Here is a 24398-nt window from a genome sequence, read left to right on the forward strand (position 1 = left end):
GACCCCACTGTACTGTGGCCTCTGAAAGCTGAATCCACAAGTATTGCTGTGTATGAGACCAGCAATCAGTATAAAAATTATGCATGTTTTACTTTTTATTTTTATTTTTTTCTCTAATACCCTTTACACAATCCCCACACAAAACACATGTAAAAGCAACACTTACCCACACATTCACAGTGTTTTAAAGAATAAAAAAAATATGATCCATTCTTCAAGAAGATGCTATTAAGCAGAGGAGGCATACACTTTTCTTGCTTCCGAAACGCTTTTAAGCAGTGATAACTAGGGTTGAGCGAAACGGGTCGAACATTTTCAAAAGTCGCCGACTTTTGGCTAAGTCGGGGTTTCATGAAACCCGATCCGACCCCTGTGCGGGGTCGGCCATGCGGTACGCGACTTTCGCGCCAAAGTCGCGTTTCAATGACGCGAAAAGCGCCATTTCTCAGCCAATGAAGGTAAACGCAGAGTGTGGGCAGCGTGATGACATAGGTCCTGGTCCCCACCATCTTAGAGAAGGGCATTGCAGTGATTGGCTTGCTGTCTGCGACGTCACAGGGGCTATAAAGAGGCGTTCCCGCCGACCGCCATCTTACTGCTGCTGATCTGAGCTTAGGGAGAGGTTGCTGCCGCTTTGTCAGAAGCAGGGATAGCGTTAGGCAGGGTCCATTAACCACAAAACCGCTTGTGCTGCAGCGATTTGCACTGTCCAACACCACCCTCGGTGTGCAGGGACAGTGGAAGTTTTTTTTTTTTTTTTTTTCCCCTCAGCGCTGTAGCTCATTGGGCTGCCCTAGAAGGCTCCCTGATAGCTGCATTGCTGTGTGTACGCCGCTGTGCAAACCAACTGCTTTTTTCAAAGCACAAATCCTCTTGTTCCTTCCTTTCTGCACAGCTATCTTTTTTGTTTGTCCACACTTTTTATTTCATTTGTGCATCAGTCCACTCCTTATTGCTGCCTGCCATACCTGGCTGAGATTACTGCAGGCAGGGAGATAGTAGCTGCCTGCCATACCTGGCTGAGATTACTGCAGGCAGGGAGATAGTAATTGTAGGACATTCCCTGTTTTTTTTTTTTTTTTTTTTTTGGTGGGAGATTAAGATTGGCAATTTGGCATTTCTGCTAGAGTGCCATCCCTGTGTGTGCCATCTCTCTCACATAGTGGGCCATAGAAAGCCTTTTCATTTTTCTGTATTTTTTTTTGTGGGGTGTATAAATTCTCCCTGATAAAAATACAGTGGGAGATTAATATTGGCCTTTGGGCTTGTGTGCCAGTCCTGAGTGTGCCATCTCTCTCACAAATAGTGGGCCATAGAAAGCCTATTTTATTTTTTTTGGGGTTTTATAAATTCTCCCTGAAAAAAAGGGAGATTAATATTGGCCTCTGGGCTTGTGTGCCAGTCCTGAGCGTGCCATCTGTGCCAGCCCTAGGCGTGCCATCTCTCTCACAAATAGTGGGCCATAGAAAGCCTATTTATTTTTTTTTTTGGTTTTATAAATTCTCCCTGAAAAAAAGGGAGATTAATATTGGCCTCTGGGCTTGTGTGCCAGTCCTGAGCGTGCCATCTGTGCCAGCCCTGAGCGTGCCATCTCTCTCACAAATAGTGGGCCATAGAAAGCCTATTTAATTTTTTTTTTTGTTTTATAAATTTTCCCTGAAAAAAGGGAGATTAATATTGGCCTCTGGGCTTGTGTGCCAGTTGTGAGCGTGCCATCTGTGCCAGTCCTGAGCGTGCCATCTCTCTCACAAATAGTGGGCCATAGAAAGCCTATTTAAATATTTTTTTGGTTTTATAAATTCTCCCAGAAAAAAAGGGAGATTAATATTGGCCTCTGGGCTTGTGTGCCAGTCCTGAGCGTGCCATCTGTGCCAGCCCTGAGCGTGCCATCTCTCTCACAAATAGTGGGCCATAGAAAGCCTATTTAATTTTTTTTTTTGTTTTATCAATTTTCCCTGAAAAAAGGGAGATTAATATTGGCCTCTGGGCTTGTGTGCCAGTTGTGAGCGTGCCATCTGTGCCAGTCCTGAGCGTGCCATCTCTCTCACAAATAGTGGGCCATAGAAAGCCTATTTAAATATTTTTTTGGTTTTATAAATTCTCCCAGAAAAAAAGGGAGATTAATATTGGCCTCTGGGCTTGTGTGCCAGTCCTGAGCGTGCCATCTGTGCCAGCCCTGAGCGTGCCATCTCTCTCACAAATAGTGGGCCATAGAAAGCCTATTTTATTTTTTTTTTGGGTTTTAGAAATTCTCCCTGAAAAAAGGGAGATTAATATTGGCCTCTGGGCTTGTGTGCCAGTTGTGAGCGTGCCATCTGTGCCAGTCCTGAGCGTGCCATCTCTCTCACAAATAGTGGGCCATAGAAAGCCTATTTAAATATTTTTTTGGTTTTATAAATTCTCCCAGAAAAAAAGGGAGATTAATATTGGCCTCTGGGCTTCTGTGCCAGTCCTGAGCGTGCCATCTGTGCCAGTCCTGAGCGTCCCATCTCTCTCACAAATAGTGGGCCATAGAAAGCCTATTTTATTTTTTTTTTGGGTTTTAGAAATTCTCCCTGAAAAAAGGGAGATTAATATTGGCCTCTGGGCTTGTGTGCCAGTTGTGAGCGTGCCATCTGTGCCAGTCCTGAGCGTGCCATCTCTCTCACAAATAGTGGGCCATAGAAAGCCTATTTAAATATTTTTTTGGTTTTATAAATTCTCCCAGAAAAAAAGGGAGATTAATATTGGCCTCTGGGCTTCTGTGCCAGTCCTGAGCGTGCCATCTGTGCCAGTCCTGAGCGTCCCATCTCTCTCACAAATAGTGGGCCATAGAAAGCCTATTTTATTTTTTTTTTGGGTTTTAGAAATTCTCCCTGAAAAAAGGGAGATTAATATTGGCCTCTGGGCTTGTGTGCCAGTTGTGAGCGTGCCATCTGTGCCAGTCCTGAGCGTGCCATCTCTCTCACAAATAGTGGGCCATAGAAAGCCTATTTAAATATTTTTTTGGTTTTATAAATTCTCCCAGAAAAAAAGGGAGATTAATATTGGCCTCTGGGCTTCTGTGCCAGTCCTGAGCGTGCCATCTGTGCCAGTCCTGAGCGTCCCATCTCTCTCACAAATAGTGGGCCATAGAAAGCCTATTTTATTTTTTTTGGGGGTTTTATAAATTCTCCCTGAAAAAAAGGGAGATTAATATTGGCCTCTGGGCTTGTGTGCCAGTCCTGAGCGTGCCATCTGTGCCAGCCCTGAGCGTGCCATCTCTCTCACAAATAGTGGGCCATAGAAAGCCTATTTAATTTTTTTTTTTGTTTTATAAATTTTCCCTGAAAAAAGGGAGATTAATATTGGCCTCTGGGCTTGTGTGCCAGTTGTGAGCGTGCCATCTGTGCCAGTCCTGAGCGTGCCATCTCTCTCACAAATAGTGGGCCATAGAAAGCCTATTTAAATATTTTTTTGGTTTTATAAATTCTCCCAGAAAAAAAGGGAGATTAATATTGGCCTCTGGGCTTGTGTGCCAGTCCTGAGCGTGCCATCTGTGCCAGCCCTGAGCGTGCCATCTCTCTCACAAATAGTGGGCCATAGAAAGCCTATTTAATTTTTTTTTTTGTTTTATAAATTTTCCCTGAAAAAAGGGAGATTAATATTGGCCTCTGGGCTTGTGTGCCAGTTGTGAGCGTGCCATCTGTGCCAGTCCTGAGCGTGCCATCTCTCTCACAAATAGTGGGCCATAGAAAGCCTATTTAAATATTTTTTTGGTTTTATAAATTCTCCCAGAAAAAAAGGGAGATTAATATTGGCCTCTGGGCTTGTGTGCCAGTCCTGAGCGTGCCATCTGTGCCAGCCCTGAGCGTGCCATCTCTCTCACAAATAGTGGGCCATAGAAAGCCTATTTAATTTTTTTTTTTGTTTTATCAATTTTCCCTGAAAAAAGGGAGATTAATATTGGCCTCTGGGCTTGTGTGCCAGTTGTGAGCGTGCCATCTGTGCCAGTCCTGAGCGTGCCATCTCTCTCACAAATAGTGGGCCATAGAAAGCCTATTTAAATATTTTTTTGGTTTTATAAATTCTCCCAGAAAAAAAGGGAGATTAATATTGGCCTCTGGGCTTGTGTGCCAGTCCTGAGCGTGCCATCTGTGCCAGCCCTGAGCGTGCCATCTCTCTCACAAATAGTGGGCCATAGAAAGCCTATTTTATTTTTTTTTTGGGTTTTAGAAATTCTCCCTGAAAAAAGGGAGATTAATATTGGCCTCTGGGCTTGTGTGCCAGTTGTGAGCGTGCCATCTGTGCCAGTCCTGAGCGTGCCATCTCTCTCACAAATAGTGGGCCATAGAAAGCCTATTTAAATATTTTTTTGGTTTTATAAATTCTCCCAGAAAAAAAGGGAGATTAATATTGGCCTCTGGGCTTCTGTGCCAGTCCTGAGCGTGCCATCTGTGCCAGTCCTGAGCGTCCCATCTCTCTCACAAATAGTGGGCCATAGAAAGCCTATTTTATTTTTTTTTTGGGTTTTAGAAATTCTCCCTGAAAAAAGGGAGATTAATATTGGCCTCTGGGCTTGTGTGCCAGTTGTGAGCGTGCCATCTGTGCCAGTCCTGAGCGTGCCATCTCTCTCACAAATAGTGGGCCATAGAAAGCCTATTTAAATATTTTTTTGGTTTTATAAATTCTCCCAGAAAAAAAGGGAGATTAATATTGGCCTCTGGGCTTCTGTGCCAGTCCTGAGCGTGCCATCTGTGCCAGTCCTGAGCGTCCCATCTCTCTCACAAATAGTGGGCCATAGAAAGCCTATTTTATTTTTTTTTTGGGTTTTAGAAATTCTCCCTGAAAAAAGGGAGATTAATATTGGCCTCTGGGCTTGTGTGCCAGTTGTGAGCGTGCCATCTGTGCCAGTCCTGAGCGTGCCATCTCTCTCACAAATAGTGGGCCATAGAAAGCCTATTTAAATATTTTTTTGGTTTTATAAATTCTCCCAGAAAAAAAGGGAGATTAATATTGGCCTCTGGGCTTCTGTGCCAGTCCTGAGCGTGCCATCTGTGCCAGTCCTGAGCGTCCCATCTCTCTCACAAATAGTGGGCCATAGAAAGCCTATTTTATTTTTTTGGGGGGTTTTATAAATTCTCCCTGAAAAAAAGGGAGATTAATATTGGCCTCTGGGCTTGTGTGCCAGTCCTGAGCGTGCCATCTGTGCCAGCCCTGAGCGTGCCATCTCTCTCACAAATAGTGGGCCATAGAAAGCCTATTTAATTTTTTTTTTTGTTTTATAAATTTTCCCTGAAAAAAGGGAGATTAATATTGGCCTCTGGGCTTGTGTGCCAGTTGTGAGCGTGCCATCTGTGCCAGTCCTGAGCGTGCCATCTCTCTCACAAATAGTGGGCCATAGAAAGCCTATTTAAATATTTTTTTGGTTTTATAAATTCTCCCAGAAAAAAAGGGAGATTAATATTGGCCTCTGGGCTTCTGTGCCAGTCCTGAGCGTGCCATCTGTGCCAGTCCTGAGCGTCCCATCTCTCTCACAAATAGTGGGCCATAGAAAGCCTATTTTATTTTTTTTTTGGGTTTTAGAAATTCTCCCTGAAAAAAGGGAGATTAATATTGGCCTCTGGGCTTGTGTGCCAGTTGTGAGCGTGCCATCTGTGCCAGTCCTGAGCGTGCCATCTCTCTCACAAATAGTGGGCCATAGAAAGCCTATTTAAATATTTTTTTGGTTTTATAAATTCTCCCAGAAAAAAAGGGAGATTAATATTGGCCTCTGGGCTTCTGTGCCAGTCCTGAGCGTGCCATCTGTGCCAGTCCTGAGCGTCCCATCTCTCTCACAAATAGTGGGCCATAGAAAGCCTATTTTATTTTTTTTGGGGGTTTTATAAATTCTCCCTGAAAAAAAGGGAGATTAATATTGGCCTCTGGGCTTGTGTGCCAGTCCTGAGCGTGCCATCTGTGCCAGCCCTGAGCGTGCCATCTCTCTCACAAATAGTGGGCCATAGAAAGCCTATTTAATTTTTTTTTTTGTTTTATAAATTTTCCCTGAAAAAAGGGAGATTAATATTGGCCTCTGGGCTTGTGTGCCAGTTGTGAGCGTGCCATCTGTGCCAGTCCTGAGCGTGCCATCTCTCTCACAAATAGTGGGCCATAGAAAGCCTATTTAAATATTTTTTTGGTTTTATAAATTCTCCCAGAAAAAAAGGGAGATTAATATTGGCCTCTGGGCTTCTGTGCCAGTCCTGAGCGTGCCATCTGTGCCAGTCCTGAGCGTCCCATCTCTCTCACAAATAGTGGGCCATAGAAAGCCTATTTTATTTTTTTTGGGGGTTTTATAAATTCTCCCTGAAAAAAAGGGAGATTAATATTGGCCTCTGGGCTTGTGTGCCAGTCCTGAGCGTGCCATCTGTGCCAGCCCTGAGCGTGCCATCTCTCTCACAAATAGTGGGCCATAGAAAGCCTATTTAATTTTTTTTTTTGTTTTATAAATTTTCCCTGAAAAAAGGGAGATTAATATTGGCCTCTGGGCTTGTGTGCCAGTTGTGAGCGTGCCATCTGTGCCAGTCCTGAGCGTGCCATCTCTCTCACAAATAGTGGGCCATAGAAAGCCTATTTAAATATTTTTTTGGTTTTATAAATTCTCCCAGAAAAAAAGGGAGATTAATATTGGCCTCTGGGCTTCTGTGCCAGTCCTGAGCGTGCCATCTGTGCCAGTCCTGAGCGTCCCATCTCTCTCACAAATAGTGGGCCATAGAAAGCCTATTTTATTTTTTTTTTGGGTTTTAGAAATTCTCCCTGGAAAAAAAAAGGGAGATTAATATTGCCCTTTGGGCTTGTGTGCCAGTCCTAAGCGTTCCATCTCTCTCTCTCTCTCAGTCAGTGGGCCATAGAACGCCTATTTTTGGTTTTATTTGTTTTCTAAATTCTCCCTGAAAAAATCATTTTATTTTATTTGGTTTCTAAATTCTTCCTGATAAAATCATATTTTTTTTATTATTTTTTTTTCTAAAGTCTCCCTGAAAAAAAAAAAAAGAAAACAACCCAAAAAAACAGTGGAAGATTAATATTGGCCTTTCTGCTTGTGTGCCAGTCTTGACTCCTGGGTGTGCCATCTCTCTCTCTCTCTCTCTCTCTCTCTCTCTCTCTCCAATTGTGGTCCATAGAAAGCCTATATTTTTTTTCCTTGATTTGGGTTCCAAAATCTACCAGAGAAAATAACTCCATCAATCATTGGTAGAAAAATATTGGCCTCTGGGCTTGTGTGCCACTCCTGATTCCTGTGTGCGTCATCTCTCACTCAGTGGCCCATAGAAAGCATATAGTTTGTTACATTTGTTTTCTAAATTCTCCCTGCAAAAATCTATTTTTTTTTGGGGGGGGGTTTCTAAAGTGTTCCTGAAAAAAATAAAAATAAAAAAAAAATAATAGTGTGACATTAATATTAACATTTGTGCTTCAGTGACAGTCCTGCGTGTGGGGCATCTCTCTAATTTGCAGCCACCAAAAAAAGAGTGTGTAACATTGGGCCTGATTTTCGCTGTGGTCTCACCAACCTGTAAAGGGGTAGCTAAATCATACTGAAGTTATAGCTCACCGTGTAAGTTGTGTGACTGCAACAAATAACGTTAGTTTGGTTACGTTTTTAAAACAATGAGGAAGTCTAGTGGAAGAGGTCGTGGCCGGGGGCGTTCATTGTCAGCTGGTAATGAGGGTAGTGGTAGTGGTGGAGCATCAGGTGGTCGTGGGGGAAAAAATATTGCACCTAAGTCTGGAGCTGTGGAGCCAGGTTCGTCGTCCGGCTACACAAGGCCTCGAACGCTCCCTTTTCTGGGATTAGGAAAACCGCTTTTAAAGCCGGAGCAGCAAGAGCAAGTTTTGGCTTATCTTGCTGACTCAGCCTCTAGCTCTTTTGCCTCATCTCGTGAAACTGGTAAAAGTAAAAGCAGCGCGTCGTTAGTGGATGTTCACGGTCAGGGACAAGTCACTTCCTTGTCCTCTTCAGCAAAAACAACAACAGAGAAGAATGCAGCAGGCGACACAACGGGTTACTCCATGGAGCTCTTTACACATACCGTCCCTGGCTTAGAAAGTGAAGCAGTTAACAGTCCATGCCCATTACAAATTGAATCTGACATGGAGTGCACTGACGCACAGCCACAGCCAGACTACTATGCTGGTCCTTTGACTCAGACCACAACATTGCCCTCGCAGGGTGCTGATCAAGAATCAGACCCTGATGAGACTATGTTGCCCCATCACGAACGCTATACCACCGAACGACACGGTGACACAGACGAAGTTGCGCAGGAGGTACAAGAAGAGTTATTAGATGACCCAGTTCTTGACCCCGATTGGCAGCCATTGGGGGAACAGGGTGCAGGCGGCAGCAGTTCTGAAGCAGAGGAGGAGGAGGGGCCGCAGCAGGCATCAACATCGCCACAGGTTCCATCTGCCGGGCCCGTATCTTGCCCAAAATGCGTGGCAAAGCCAAAACCTGGTGGAGGACAGCGTGGCCATCCGGTTAAAGCTCAGTCTGCAATGCCTGAAAAGGTATCCGATGCTAGAAAGAGTGCAGTCTGGCATTTTTTTAAACAACATCCAATTGATCAGCGCAAAGTCATCTGTCAAAAATGTTCTACTTCCTTAAGCAGAGGTCAGAATCTGAAAAGTCTCAATACTAGTTGCATGCATAGACATTTAACCACCATGCATTTGAAAGCTTGGACTAACTACCAAACGTCCCTTAAGGTTGTTGCACCCTCGGCCAATGAAGCTAGTCATCAACGCAACATCCCTTCCGGCAGTGTAGGACCACCATTTAGCGCACCACCTGCTGTATCTGTGCAGGTATCTTTGCCAGGCCAAAGCAGTCAGGGTCAGGGAATCACCAGTTTCGTAGTAGGAAACACTGCATCTAGGGCACCGGCGGCAACAATACCATCTCCCACCGTCTCTCAGTCTGCCATGTCCACCGGCACCCCCGCTAGTTCCACGATCTCCAGCTCTCCAGTCCAGCTCACCCTACATGAGACTATGGTTAGAAAAAGGAAATACTTAGCCTCGCATCCGCGTACACAGGGTTTGAACGCCCACATAGCTAGACTAATCTCGTTAGAGATGATGCCCTACCGGTTAGTTGAAAGCGAAGCTTTCAAAGACCTGATGGACTACGCTGTACCACGCTACGAGCTACCCAGTCGACACTTTTTTTCCAGAAAAGCCATCCCAGCCCTCCACCAGCATGTTAAAGAGCGCATCGTCCATGCACTCAGGCAATCTGTGAGCACAAAGGTGCACCTGACAACAGATGCATGGACCAGTAGGCATGGCCAGGGACGTTACGTGTCCATCACGGCACACTGGGTAAATGTGGTGGATTCAGGGTCCACAGGGGACAGCAAGTTTGGGACAGTTCTGCCTAGCCCACGGTCTAGTAAACAGTTGTCTGTAGCCGTTCGCACCCCCTCCTCCTCCTCCTCCTCCTCCTCGTCCTCCTGCAGAAGCAAGAGCTCGTCCACAGACCGCAGTCGCACAAACACTCCATCCGCACCTGCCACTGTTGCACACCAGGTCTCCCATTATGGGGCAGCTACTGGCATACGTCAGCAGGCTGTATTGGCTATGAAGTGTTTGGGCGACAATAGACACACCGCGGAAGTTCTGTCCGAGTTCTTGCAGCAAGAAACGCAGTCGTGGCTGGGCACTGTAGATCTTGAGGCAGGCAAGGTAGTGAGTGATAACGGAAGGAATTTCATGGCTGCCATCTCCCTTTCCCAACTGAAACACATTCCTTGCCTGGCTCACACCTTAAACCTGGTGGTGCAGTGCTTCCTGAAAAGTTATCCGGGGTTATCCGACCTGCTCCTCAAAGTGCGTGGACTTTGCGCACATATCCGCCGTTCGCCTGTACACTCCAGCCGTATGCAGACCTATCAGCGTTCTTTGAACCTTCCCCAGCATCGCCTAATCATAGACGTTGCAACAAGGTGGAACTCAACACTGCACATGCTTCAGAGACTGTGCGAACAGAGGCGGGCTGTTATGTTTTTGTGGGAGGATACACATACACGGGCAGGCAGTAGGATGGCAGACATGGAGTTGTCAGGTGTGCAGTGGTCGAAGATTCAAGACATGTGTCAAGTCCTTCAGTGTTTTGAGGAATGCACACGGCTGGTTAGTGCAGACAACGCCATAATAAGCATGAGCATCCCCCTAATGCGTCTGCTGATGCAAAGTTTGACGCACATAAAGGATCAGGCGTCTGCACCAGAGGAAGAGGAAAGCCTTGATGACAGTCAGCGATTGTCTGGTCAGGGCAGTGTACATGACGAGGTACCGGGCGAAGAGGAGGTGGAGGATGAGGAGGATGATGGGGATGAGTATATTTTTAATGAGGAAGCTTTCCCGGGGGCACGGGAAATTGGTGGCGTGGCAAGGCCGGGTTCTGGTTTTTTGAGGGACACAAGTGACGTAGATTTGCCTGCAACTGCCCCTCAACCAAGCACAACCGCAGATTTGACAACGGGAACTTTGGCCCACATGGCGGATTATGCCTTGCGTATCCTCAAAAGGGACACACGCATTACAAAAATGATGAACGATGACGATTACTGGTTGGCCTGCCTCCTTGATCCTCGCTATAAAGGCAAATTGCAAAATATTATGCCACATGAGAACTTGGAACTAATATTAGCAACAAAACAATCAACTCTTGTTGACCGTTTGCTTCTGGCATTCCCTGCACACAGCGCCCGTGATCGTTCTCACACGAGCTCCAGGGGCCAGCAGACCAGAGGTGTTAGAGGGGCAGAAATCAGAAGTGGCGTTGGCCAGAGGGGTTTTCTGACCAGGTTGTGGAGTGATTTTTCTATGACCGCAGACAGGACAGGTACTGCAGCATCAATTCAAAGTGACAGGAGACAACATTTGTCCAGTATGGTTACAAACTATTTTTCATCCCTTATCGACGTTCTCCCTCAACCGTCATTCCCATTTGATTACTGGGCATCCAAATTAGACACCTGGCCAGAATTGGCAGAATATGCATTGCAGGAGCTTGCTTGCCCGGCAGCTATTGTCCTATCAGAAAGAGTATTCAGTGCTGCAGGTTCAATACTAACAGAAAAAAGGACTCGTCTGGCTACCCAAAATGTAGATGATCTAACCTTCATTAAAATGAACCACAACTGGATTTCAAAATCTTTTGCCCCACCCTGCCCGGCTGACACCTAGCTTTCCTATGAAAAGGTCTTGCCTGTGGACTATTCTGAATGACTTTTCCAATCTCGTAATTTTCTTCACCTGATTGTCCAGCATACGACATGTTTCCACCTCACGAAATGGCCAAACTCCCCACACGGGGCCGTGCTATCGCCACTTTGCGCTTGGACCCTTGAGAGTGCTGTTTGTCTGAAGAGGTGGGTGTGGCCGCTTTTGGTCGACGGCACTGCCACTGGGTCCCTCATAGTACAATAAAGTGTCTCTGGCGGTGGTGGTGCGCACCCAACGTCAGACACACCGTTGTAATATGAGGGGCCCTGTGCCTGTACCGCCGGCCACAAGACAGTTCCCCCCCCCAGCTCAAACAGTGCTCTACCACTAGCAAAATTATCTCTCACAGCTTCACCAATGTGTAGTCTAGCCGCTGACATCCTTCAATGCCTGGCACTGACAATACCATTGTTTTGACATTTTTGTTATGTTAGGCCTTCGAAGCCTGTCTGCGGTCCCTTCTTTCTACAACTACTACACTGACCAGGCCACTGCTGGCCGTGTTACCCTGGAACCAATTTAAAAGTGCCTACAGTCAGCCCAATTTTGTTATGTTAGGCCTTCGAAGACTGTCTGCCGTCACTCCTTCCACTAGACTTCCACTGACCATACACTGCTGCCCATGTACCCCTGGAACCAATTTAAAGTGCCTACAGCCAGCCCAATTTTGTTATGTTAGGCCTTCGAAGCCTGTCTGCGGTCACTCCTTCCACTAGACTTCCACTGACCAGACCACTGCTGCCCGTGTACCCCTGGAACCAATTTAAAAGTGCCTACAGCCAGCCCAAGTTTGTTATGTTAGGCCTTGGAAGCCTGTCTGCGGTCACTCCTTCCACTAGACTTCCACTGACCAGACCACTGCTGCCCGTGTACCCCTGGAACCAATTTAAAAGTGCCTACAGCCAGCCCAAGTTTGTTATGTTAGGCCTTGGAAGCCTGTCTGCGGTCACTCCTTCCACTAGACTTCCACTGACCAGACCACTGCTGCCCGTGTACCCCTGGAACCAATTTAAAAGTGCCTACAGCCAGCCCAAGTTTGTTATGTTAGGCCTTGGAAGCCTGTCTGCGGTCACTCCTTCCACTAGACTTCCACTGACCAGACCACTGCTGCCCGTGTACCCCTGGAACCAATTTAAAAGTGCCTACAGCCAGCCCAAGTTTGTTATGTTAGGCCTTCTAAGCCTGTCTGCGGTCCATTCTTTCAACTACTACTACACTGACCAGGTCACTGCTGCCCGTGTACCCCTGGAACCAATTTAAAATTGCCTACAGCCAGCCCAATTTTTTTATTTTAGGCCTTCGATGCCTGTCTGCGGTCCATTCTTTCAACTACTACTACACTGACCAGGTCACTGCTGCCCGTGTACCCCTGGAACCAATTTAAAATTGCCTACAGCCATGTGTTATTATTTTAGGCCTTCGATGCCTGTCTGCGGTCACTCCTTCCACTAGGCCTCCACTGACCACACCACTGCTGTCCGTGTACCCCTGGAACCAATTTAAAATTGCCTACAGCCATGTGTTATTATTTTAGGCCTTCGATGCCTGTCTGCGGTCACTCCTTCCACTAGGCCTCCACTGACCACACCACTGCTGTCCGTGTACCCCTGGAACCAATTTAAAATTGCCTACAGCCATGTGTTATTATTTTAGGCATTCGATGCCTGTCTGCGGTCCATTTTTTCAACTACTACTACACTGACCAGGTCACTGCTGCCCGTGTACCCCTGGAACCAATTTAAAATTGCCTACAGCCATGTGTTATTATTTTAGGCCTTCGATGCCTGTCTGCGGTCACTCCTTCCACTAGGCCTCCACTGACCACACCACTGCTGTCCGTGTACCCCTGGAACCAATTTAAAATTGCCTACAGCCAGCCCAATTTTTTTATTTTAGGCCTTCGATGCCTGTCTGCGGTCCATTCTTTCAACTACTACTACACTGACCAGGTCACTGCTGCCCGTGTACCCCTGGAACCAATTTAAAATTGCCTACAGCCATGTGTTATTATTTTAGGCATTCGATGCCTGTCTGCGGTCCATTTTTTCAACTACTACTACACTGACCAGGTCACTGCTGCCCGTGTACCCCTGGAACCAATTTAAAATTGCCTACAGCCATGTGTTATTATTTTAGGCCTTCGATGCCTGTCTGCGGTCACTCCTTCCACTAGGCCTCCACTGACCACACCACTGCTGCCCGTGTACCCCTGGAACCAATTTAAAATTGCCTACAGCCAGCCCAATTTTTTTATTTTAGGCCTTCGATGCCTGTCTGCGGTCCATTTTTTCAACTACTACTACACTGACCAGGTCACTGCTGCCCGTGTACCCCTGGAACCAATTTAAAATTGCCTACAGCCATGTGTTATTATTTTAGGCCTTCGATGCCTGTCTGCGGTCACTCCTTCCACTAGGCCTCCACTGACCACACCACTGCTGCCCGTGTACCCCTGGAACCAATTTAAAATTGCCTACAGCCATGTGTTATTATTTTAGGCCTTCGATGCCTGTCTGCGGTCCATTCTTTCAACTACTACTACACTGACCAGGGCACTGCTGGCCGTGTACCCCTGGAACCAACATCAGAAAATATAAAAATAAGTATTTTGCTTATAAAAAAGAAAATACTGGTGAGATATCAAATGCAGACATTTTAACATTAAAAACAAACACACAACTAAAATCTGGTACAGTACTAAAAATGGCCACCAGCTACAATTACTTTCTCCTGCAAGTAGTTAACTGAAAGTTTTTTTAAATTGAAAACACACATATGGCATCCACCGAGTGTTGTCCTGTCGCGTCTTCTTTATATTATTGCCGAGAAGATGCAAAATAATGAAAATAATAAAATCATTAATTACCAAAATAATAGAGAAAGTCAACACCACATTGCAAATAAACATTCATTCCAAATAAAGAAGCAGGGCGCGTCCGAGGGTGAGTATATACCTAATAAGAATATAATCACCCTCGGACGCGCAATGCTTATTTCCAACAGCCTTCCTTCCTAAGAATCAGCCCTTCCGTCGTGTAGAGAGACGTTGTGTTACACTCCAAGGTGTTCCCCAGGTTGCCTTTCCTGAGCTTCGATCTTCCGGCTCTCGTTTAGTAGTTCTTGGAAACTACTCTGCATTAGGCCTTCAAATTGGGTATGGGGTGTAGAGAGATGGTGTGTTCCACTCCAAGGTGTTCCCCAGGTTGCCTTTCCTGAGCTTCGATCTTCCGGCTCTCGTTTAGTAGTTGTTGGAAACTACGCTGCATTAGGCCTTCAAATTGGGTATGGGGTGTAGCGAGAGGGTGTGTTACACTCCAAGGTGTTCCCCAGGTTGCCTTTCCTGAGCTTCGATCTTCCGGCTCTCGTTTAGTAGTTCTTGGAAACTACACTGCATTAGGCCTTCAAATTGGGTATGGGGTGTAGAGAGAGGGTGTGTTACACTCCAAGGTGTTCCCCAGGTTGCCTTTCCTGAGCTTCGATATTCCGGCTCTCGTTTAGTAGTTGTCGGAAACTACGCTGCATTAGGCCTACAAATTGGGTATGGGGCGTAGAGAGAGGGTGTGTTACACTCCAAGGTGTTCCCCAGGTTGCCTTTCCTGAGCTTCGATATTCCGGCTCTCGTTTAGTAGTTGTCGGAAACTACGCTGCATTAGGCCTACAAATTGGGTATGGGGTGTAGAGAGAGGGTGTGTTACACTCCAAGGTGTTCCCCAGGTTGCCTTTCCTGAGCTTCGATCTTCATGCTCTCGTTTAGTAGTTGTCGGAAACTACGCTGCATTAGGCCTACAAATTGGGTATGGGGTGTAGAGAGAGGGTGTGTTACACTCCAAGGTGTTCCCCAGGTTGCCTTTCCTGAGCTTCGATCTTCATGCTCTCGTTTAGTAGTTGTCGGAAACTACGCTGCATTAGGCCTACAAATTGGGTATGGGGTGTAGAGAGAGGGTTTGTTACACTCCAAGGTGTTCCCCAGGTTGCCTTTCCTGAGCTTCGATCTTCCGGCTCTCGTTTAGTAGTTGTTGGAAACTACGCTGCATTAGGCCTTCAAATTGGGTATGGGGTGTAGCGAGAGGGTGTGTTACACTCCAAGGTGTTCCCCAGGTTGCCTTTCCTGAGCTTCGATCTTCCGGCTCTCGTTTAGTAGTTCTTGGAAACTACACTGCATTAGACCTTCAAATTGGGTATGGGGTGTAGAGAGAGGGTGTGTTACACTCTAAGGTGTTCCCCAGGTTTCCTTGCCATTGCTTCGGTCTTCCGACTCTCGTTTAGTAGTTGTAGAAAAGTACACTGCATTAGGCCATACAAAATGGGTATGGGGTGGAGAGAGATGGTGTGTTACACTCCAAGGTGTTCCCCAGGTTGCCTTTCCTGAGCTTCTATCTTCAGGCTCTCATTAAATTGTGGTTAAATGGAACAACTGCATTTGGCGTACTAGTTGGTTTGGGGCCTACTATCGGTGTCTGCCACTCCTTGCTGTTCTCCTCCACTGAACAAAGCTGTGCCGCCTGTTTACTACGGTTGCCAATTTTGAACTGCATTTCGACTACTTACTGATTTGGCCCTACTCTCTGTGTCAGCCTCTCATTCCAGTTGTCCTCCACTGCAATGCCCCCTGGTTATTCCTGTGTTACCAATTTTGAACTGCATTTAGCCCACTTTCTTCTTTGGGCCTATATCTGTGTTTCCACTTCATCGTGCCCATTGCCCAGCCAGTGATAGATGAGTCTGCTGGTACATTGACCCATAACGCAACATTCCCCGTGCACGCTACACAACAACATTGTGACCCTGCTGAAAGTCAGGTTGCTCTTCCCGCATACCATACCACCTTACACGGGGACAAAGAGGAAGGTGCAGATGAAAGTGCAGGTTCCTTCATCAGGTGGGGGGAGGAATACTAGTTGGCGACGTCACTGGCACAGGGCCTCTCATAGTACGCAAAAGTGTTGCTGCCGGTGGGAGGCGCCCCCGCCGTGCAAACACACCGCTGTACTTTGAGGGGCCCTGTGCCAGTGCCAATGCCAACGAGTGGGCCCCCCCTGCTTGCTCAGGTTCACAGCACTTGCAAAGTTGAAATACTTACCTCTCCCTGCTCCACTGCCGTGACGTGGTCCAGATTTCCTGGGCCCACTAATTACTTGAACCAGCCCTACCCCCCACAACTTTAGCCAAATGACCCCCAATTTCAAATGCCTTCCAATTATTATAAGGTAAATTACGCTTGACAAGCTTCATTAAGAAGAATGGATGGTTTTGACATTAAAATGGCCACTCTAGGTGTTTTCCTGGCCCCCACTCACTGCCGACTATGCTGCCCCATTGACTTGCATTGGGTTTCGTGTTTCGGTCGATCCCGACTTTACGTCATAATCGGCCGATTTCACTCGACCCGACTTTGGACATAGTCGGGTTTCGCAAAACCCGGCTCGACTCTAAAAAGGTCAAGGTCGCTCAACTCTAGTGATAACCACATTCCTGTAGAACTCTTTTCCTCCTCATCTAGTGAGGAGGTGAAAGGGGTTACAAGGCCAGTGTGCTGTGGGCCATAACTGACTTCTGGTTGCCCAAACCCCCTTTTCTAAACAGAAGTCTGGGTGGAGTGTGTTGTGTGGTGGAGTACGTTCCTTACTCACTTTTGTTTCTGGAGCTCTCGTTACCTTCCTGTCCATGGGAATAGATTCGGCTACAAACAAGACAGAAGACCTTGGGTCTGAGTTAACAGGTCCAACTTTACTGTGGAATTCATTTACACATTGCTGCAGCATACAGATTAAGACAGTCTCTTTTTAGAGATGTTCCCTTGGCTTTGTGCTCCATCAGTCCTTGTCCCCATCCTGTCCTGAAGTCCATCTTTACCCCACTCCACGACCCAGTTGACAAATTCTTCATCAGGGAGACAGAGGCATGAATCGCTATACCTTTTCTGGACCTTAGGCCCAAAACTGTCCCACCATCTTGACGTGGCTGGAGATGTGCTTCTTTAAGAAACTTGCATTGACCGAACTCGCTCTCCTCTGCTGCACCTTCGGTGCACTAAAACCTCTTACTCTGCTATGTTTAGTCTTACTCTTCACTTCACCCATGATTTGCACTTACTGCGTCTTAGACTCTGACTATCTGACTGTAATCCGGGATCATTTTCTATAAAACCAGACCTAACCCTCCTAAACTGTGGGCTAATCCAAATTCACTATCTAATCTCTAGTGTAGTGCAGACTGTATCTCTATCTGCTGTATGGTCCCCCTAGTGGACAAACCTCCAGCATTCCCAGGGACGGCCTCAGGCCGGTTTCACACGTCAGTGGCTCCGGTACGTGAGGTGACAGTTTCCTCACGTACTGGAGACACTGACTCACGTAGACACATTAAAATCAATGTGTCTCTGCACATGTCAGCGTGTTTTCACGGACCGTGTGTCCGTTTGAAAAACACGGAGACATGTCAGTGTTCGCGGGAGCGCACGTATTACACGGACCCATTAAAGTCAATGGGTTCGTGTAAAACACGTACCGCACACGGTTGCTGTCCGTGTGCAGTCCTTGTGCCGTGCAGGAGACAGCGCTACAGTAAGCGCTGTCCCCCCAGCGTGGTGCTGAAGCCGCCATTCATTTCTCCTCACCAGCAGCGTTCGCTGGAGAGAAGATATGAAAAATCTTTTTTTTTTTTTTTTTTTTTGGTGTTTAACCCCTTTCTGACATTAGACGTAGTATCCCGTCGAGGTGGGGTGGGCCCCTATGACCACCGACGGGATAGTACGTCATATGCGATCGGCAGCGCTCATGGGGGGAGCGCCGCCGATCGCAGCCGGGTGTCAGCTGTTTATCGCAGCTGACATCCGGCACTATGTGCCAGGAGCAGTCACGGACCGCCCCCAGCACATTACCCCTAGCACACCACGATCAAAGATGATCGCGATGTGCCGGCGGTGCAGGGAAGCATCGCGCAGGGAGTGGGCTCCCTGCGGGCTTCCTTGAGCCCCCCGCAGCAACGCGATGCCATCGCGTTGCTGCGAGGGTCTCTTACCTCCCTCCCTGCCTGCTCCAGCCCCGGATCCAAGATGGCCGCGGATCCGGGTCCTGCAGGGAGGGAAGTGGCTTCACAGAGCCTGGCACTGTGAAGTCTGCAGCACTGTAAGTCAGATCAGTGATCTGACAGAGTGCTATGCAAACTGTCAGATCATTGATCTGTGATGTCCCCCCCTGGGACAAAATAAAAAAGTTTAAAAAAAATTTTCCAAATGTGTAAAAAAATTAAAAAAAAATATTCCTAAATAATGAAAAAAATATATATATTATTCCCATAAATACATTTCTTCATCTAAATAAAAAAAAAGCAATAAAAGTACACATATTTAGTATCGCCGCGTCCGTAACGACCCAACCCATAAAACTGGCCCACTAGTTAACCCCTTCAGTAAAAACCGTAAGAAAAAAAAAAAAAAAACGAGGCAAAAAACAACGCTTTATTATCATACCGCCGAGCAAAATGTGGAATGACACGCGATCAAAAAGACAGATATAAATAACCATGGTACCGCTGAAAACGTCATCTTGTCCCGCAAAAAACGAGCTGCCACATAGCATCATCAGCAAAAAAATAAAAAAGTTATAGTCCTGAGAATAAAACGATACAAAAATAATTATTTTTTCTGTAAAATAGTTTTTATTGTATAAAAGTGCCAAAACATAAAAAAATGATATAAATGAGGTGACGCTGTAATCGTACTGACCCGAAGAATAAAACTGCTTTATCAATTTTACCAAACGCGGAACGGTATAAACGCCTCCCCCAAAAGAAATTCATGAATAGCTGGTTTTTGGTCATTCTTCCTCACAAAAATCGGAATAAAAAGCGATCAAAAAATGTCACGTGCCCGAAAATGTTACCAATAAAAACGTCAACTCGTCCCGCAAAAAACAAGACCTCACATGACTCTATGGACCAAAATATGGAAAAATTATAGCTCTCAAAATGTGGTAACGCAAAAAATATTTTTTGCAATAAAAAGCGTCTTTCAGTGTGTGACGGCTGCCAATCTTAAAAATCTGCTAAAAAACTCGCTATAAAAGTAAATCAAACCCCCCTTCATCACCCCCTTAGTTAGGGAAAAATTAGAAAAATGTATTTCCATTTTCCCATTAGGGCTAGGGTTAGGGCTAGGGTTAGGGCTAGGGTTAGGGTTTGGGCTACAGTTAGGGTTGGGGCTAAAGTTAGGGTTAGGGTTTAGATTACATTTACAGTTGGGAATAGGGTTGGGATTAGGGTTAGGGGTGTGTCAGGGTTAGAGGTGTGGTTAGGGTTACTGTTGGAATTAGGGTTAGGGGTGTGTTTGGATTAGGGTTTCAGTTATAATTGGGGGGTTTCCACTGTTTAGGCACATCAGGGGCTCTCCAAACACGACATGGCGTCCGATCTCAATTCCAGCCAATTCTGCGTTGAAAAAGTAAAACAGTGCTCCTTCCCTTCCGAGCTCTCCCGTGTGCCCAAACAGGGGTTTACCCCAACATATGGGGTATCAGCGTACTCAGGACAAATAGGACAACAACTTTTGGGGTCCAATTTCTCCTGTTACCTTTGAGAAAATACAAAACTGGGGGCTAAAAAATAATTTTTGTGGGAAAAAAAAAGATTTTTTATTTTCACGGCTCTGTGTTATAAACTTCTGTGAAGCCCTTGGTGGGTCAAAGCGCTCACCACACATCTAGATAAGTTCCTTAGGGGGTCTACTTTCCAAAATGGTGTCACTTGTGGGGGGTTTCTACTGTTTAGGTACATTAGGGGCTCTGCAAACGCAATGTGACACCTGCAGACCATTCCATCTAAGTCTGCATTCCAAATGGCGCTCCTTCCTTTCTGAGCCCTCCCATGCGCCCAAACAGTGGCTCCCCCCACATATTGTGTATAATCGCACTCAGGACAAATTGGGCAACAAATTTTGGGGTCCAATTTCTCCTGTTATCCTCGGGAAAATACAAAACTGGGGGCTAAAAAAATAATTTTTGTGGGAAAAAATTTTTGTTTTATTTTTACGGCTCTGCATTATAAACTTCTGTGAAGCCCTTGGTGGGTCAAAGCGCTCAAAACACATCTAGATAAGTTCCTTAGGTGGTCTACTTTCCAAAATGGTGTCACTTGTGGGGGGTTTCAATGTTTAGGCACATCAGTGGCTCTCCAACATGGCGTCCCATCTCAATTCCTGTCAATTTTGCATTGAAAAGTCAAACGGCGCTCCTTCCCTTCCGAGCTCTCCCATGCGCCCAAACAGTGGTTTACCCCCACATATGGGGTATCAGCGTACTCAGGACAAATTGTACAACAACTTTTTGGGTCCAATTTCTTCTCTTACCCTTTGGAAAATAAAAAATTGGGGGCGAAAAGATAATTTTTGTGAAAAAATATGATTTTTTATTTTTACGGTTCTGCATTATAAACTTCTGTGAAGCACTTGGTGGGTCAAAGTGCTCACCACACCTCTAGATAAGTTCCTTAGGGGGTCTACTTTCCAAAATGGTGTCACTTGTGGGGGGTTTCAATGTTTAGGCACATCAGGGGCTCTCCAAACGCAACATGGTGTCCCATCTCGATTCCAGTCAATTTTGCATTGAAAAGTCAAATGGCGCTCCTTCGCTTCCGAGCTCTGTCATGCGCCCAAACAGTGGTTTACCCCCACATATGGGGTATCGGTGTACTCAGGACAAATTCTACAACAACGTTTGGGGTCCATTTTCTCCTGTAACCCTTGGTAAAATAAAACAAATTGGAGCTGAAGTAAATTTTTTGTGAAAAAAAGTTAAATGTTCATTTTTATTTAAACATTCCAAAAATTCCTGTGAAGCACCAGAAGGGTTAATAAACTTCTTGAATATGGTTTTGAGCACCACGAGGGGTGCAGTTTTTAGAATTGTGTCACACTTGGGTATTTTCTATCATATAGACCCCTCAAAATGACTTCAAATGAGATGTGGTCCCTAAAAAAAAAATGGTGTTGTAAAAATGAGAAATTGCTGGTCAACTTTTAACCCTTATAACTCCCTAACAAAAAAAAAATTTTGGTTCCAAAATTGTGCTGATGTAAAGTAGACATGTGGGAAATGTTATTTATTAAGTATTTTGTGTGACATATCTCTGTGATTTAATTGCATAAAAATTCAAAGTTGGAAAATTGCGAAATTTTCATAATTTTCGCCAAATTTCCATTTTTTTCACAAATAAACGCAGGTACTATCAAAGAATTTTTACCACTATCATGATCATGAAGTACATTATGTCACGAGAAAACAATGTCAGAATCACTGGGATCCGTTGAAGCGTTCCAGAGTTATAACCTCATAAAGGGACAGTGGTCAGAATTGTAAAAATTGGCCCGGTCATTAACGTGCAAACCACCCTTGGGGGTAAAGGGGTTAAAAAAAAGATCCCTGTCCCCAAACCCGTCCCACCTTCTCCTGTATGAGCGGTCACGTGGTGCCGCCCATTACAGTGATGAATATGCGGCTCCACCTCCCATAGGGCATATTCATCACTGTAATGGGCGGCACCATGTGACCGCTCTTACAGGAGAAGCTGCGGCGACGAGAGGAAGCAGCGAGGGAGCCGGGTAAGTATTTTATTAAACACCAAAAAAAAAAAGAAAAGATTTTTCATATCTTCTCTCCAGCGAACGCTGCTGGAGAGAAGAAATGAATGGCGGCTTCAGCACCAGATGCAGGGGACAGTGCTTAACTGTAGCGCTGTCTCCTGCACGGTGCGTGTGGTACCCCGTCGGCACACGGGCGGCACACGAATGCCGCACGTGTGCCACACTGATGTGCCACGTGAGCACACGGACCGATTTTTCCGGTACCGGAATTATCTGGATGTGTGAGACTGGCCTTAGGCAAAGCCTGTAGTAGAACTGAACACAGAACACTGGCCATAGGAAAAAAACATAACATTACTTTTATCACAATAATAGCATTAATAGATAAATCTTCATACAACATCCTAACAATCCTTTGTTGCCACAAAGCCATCATTGTCCCAGCCTCCCCCCTACAGGAGGACCCCTAGCAAGGCGCCCTTCGACCGAGGCAATCCCTACACCAATCGATCCGATATGGATTTCACTCGCAAAAAATTATCAGCCAGTTGTTCAAGACTTCATGGGCAACCCAGGAATCCAATTTGACACTACAGGCCTCACTAAAGTGGACTTTTTCACATTTTTCTTTCAGTGAGGAAATAATAAATTTTATGGTGATCCATCAATTTTTCACCAAAAATACCATGTTTTCATACTTCAGATGGACCCCTGTAAATGCAGCAGAAATTGAAATTTTGGGGCATTATGCTGCATATGGTCATAGTCAGAAAACCAGAGCTTCGGCAATACTGGAGTGCTGATATACTCTAAAGCATACCAGTATTTCATATGGCCATGACAAGGAAAAGATTTGAAGAAATCCAAAAATGTTTGCATTATAGTGATAATGCACACAACCCCCATAGGGACATTTCTATAGATGAATCATTTCAAAGGGAGGCTAAAATTCTGACAATATGTACGCAGTAACAGGGCCAGGTATGGAATTAAACTGTACAAACTGTGCGAGAGTACATCAGGGTACAGCCACAGGTTTAGGGTTCATGAAGGGAAAGACATCCGCATTGACCACCCCCGGAATGCAATGTCCTAGGGGCGAGTGTAAAAATTTTGTGGGAATCACTGCTCCAATTGCTGAATAAGAGTTACCACTAGTGATGAGCGAATATACTCGTTACTCGAGATTTCCCGAGCACGCTCGGGTGTCCTCCGAGTATTTTTTTAGTGCTCGGAAATTTAGTTTTTAATGCTGTAGCTGAATGATTTATATCTGTTAGCCAGCATAAGTACATGTGGGGGTTGCCTGGTTGCCTGGTTGCTAAGCCAAACAAAAAACAAGTGTGGGATTGGACTTTTTTTGCAATTTCACCGCACTTGGAATATTTTTCCCGTTTTCTAGTACAAGACATGCTAAAACCAATGATGTTGTTCAAAAGTACAACTCTCCCCGCAAAAAATAAGCCCTCACATGGCCAAATTGACGGAAAAATAAAAAAAGTTATGGCTCTGGGAAGGAGGGGAGTGAAAAAACGAACACGGAAAAAACGAAAAATCCCAAGGTCATGAAGGGGTTAAGCTGCTAATTGGGCAACTGCCGAGAAAGGGCGACAGCAGAGAATGTTTTTTGTATTACTTTTTACATACAGACCGCACTGATATCAGTTTTTCTGTATGATATTGCTGATCTCTCTATATTTATTCCGTGATTTTTGATATCTTTCTTTGTATGTCGTGAGACGGGATAGTCAAGGAGTTCAATGTCAGAAGCCAGGAAGGTATGTTATAAAAATAAAAAGGAAGATAGAAAAAGGAGACACAAAAGCGCAATAGGGTCTTATCTCGCATTGCATAGGGTGCACCCACCAAGAGAACTACTCACCTGGTGAGTATGATAAAAAGACATATAATAATGTAGGCTGCAGCAGATCCACAGGTCAGTGCCAGACCTGGTAGAAGTATGCCCTTAAAAGGAGAAGGGGATCATCACCGCGCTACCGCAAGAAGAATTCCAGGAATAGTAAAAGTTCAACGTGGTTTATTCAGCGCGTTTCAGGGTTCAGACGACCCCTTTGTCATGACATACCACTTACAATATCAATGATATTGTAAGTGGTATGTCCTGACGAAGGGGTCATCTGAGCAATCTTGCTCAGTTACATTGACCGCTTGTGTGCGCACTTCTATACTGTTGTGTTTATTATTTTTTAGTCATTAGTATCATTATTTCTGCGCTGACACATATCCCCTTCTCGGTTTTCTCGATTTTTGGGGCCTTTCTGGGACAATCACATTTACTGGGATTACAATCTTCTGTAGCTTCTATCATTATCTGTTACTGACGTCCCCAGATCTGCCGTCCCGTACTTTGTGGATGTTCCCTGCACTTTATAACTTTGTCTTGTTTTTATGCACTATTTAATAAAGATTCAGATAATTTAGATTTTTCTTTTTAGATTTGTTCTATGTTTTTGGTGCTGGATTGGAGATATAATTTGATAAATATCTGTATGTGACTATAATTGGATTGTGTGTTATACTGGGGGCAGGACGGGGCCATGGCTGGATGTAGTTATCATGTGACATCGGTAAC

The 24398-nt window shown here is 45.5% G+C and overlaps 1 protein-coding gene across 1 annotated transcript in view; it reads left to right on the plus strand.

Annotated features, from left to right (window-relative positions):
* The window catches only part of LOC138667022 (gastrula zinc finger protein XlCGF57.1-like), a 100300-nt gene that overhangs the window by 5489 nt on the left and 70413 nt on the right, over window positions 1-24398 (plus strand). The gene's annotated exons all lie outside the window — the stretch shown is intronic.

Source organism: Ranitomeya imitator, chromosome 2 (genome assembly GCF_032444005.1).
Source record: "Ranitomeya imitator isolate aRanImi1 chromosome 2, aRanImi1.pri, whole genome shotgun sequence".
NCBI lineage: Eukaryota > Metazoa > Chordata > Amphibia > Anura > Dendrobatidae > Ranitomeya > Ranitomeya imitator.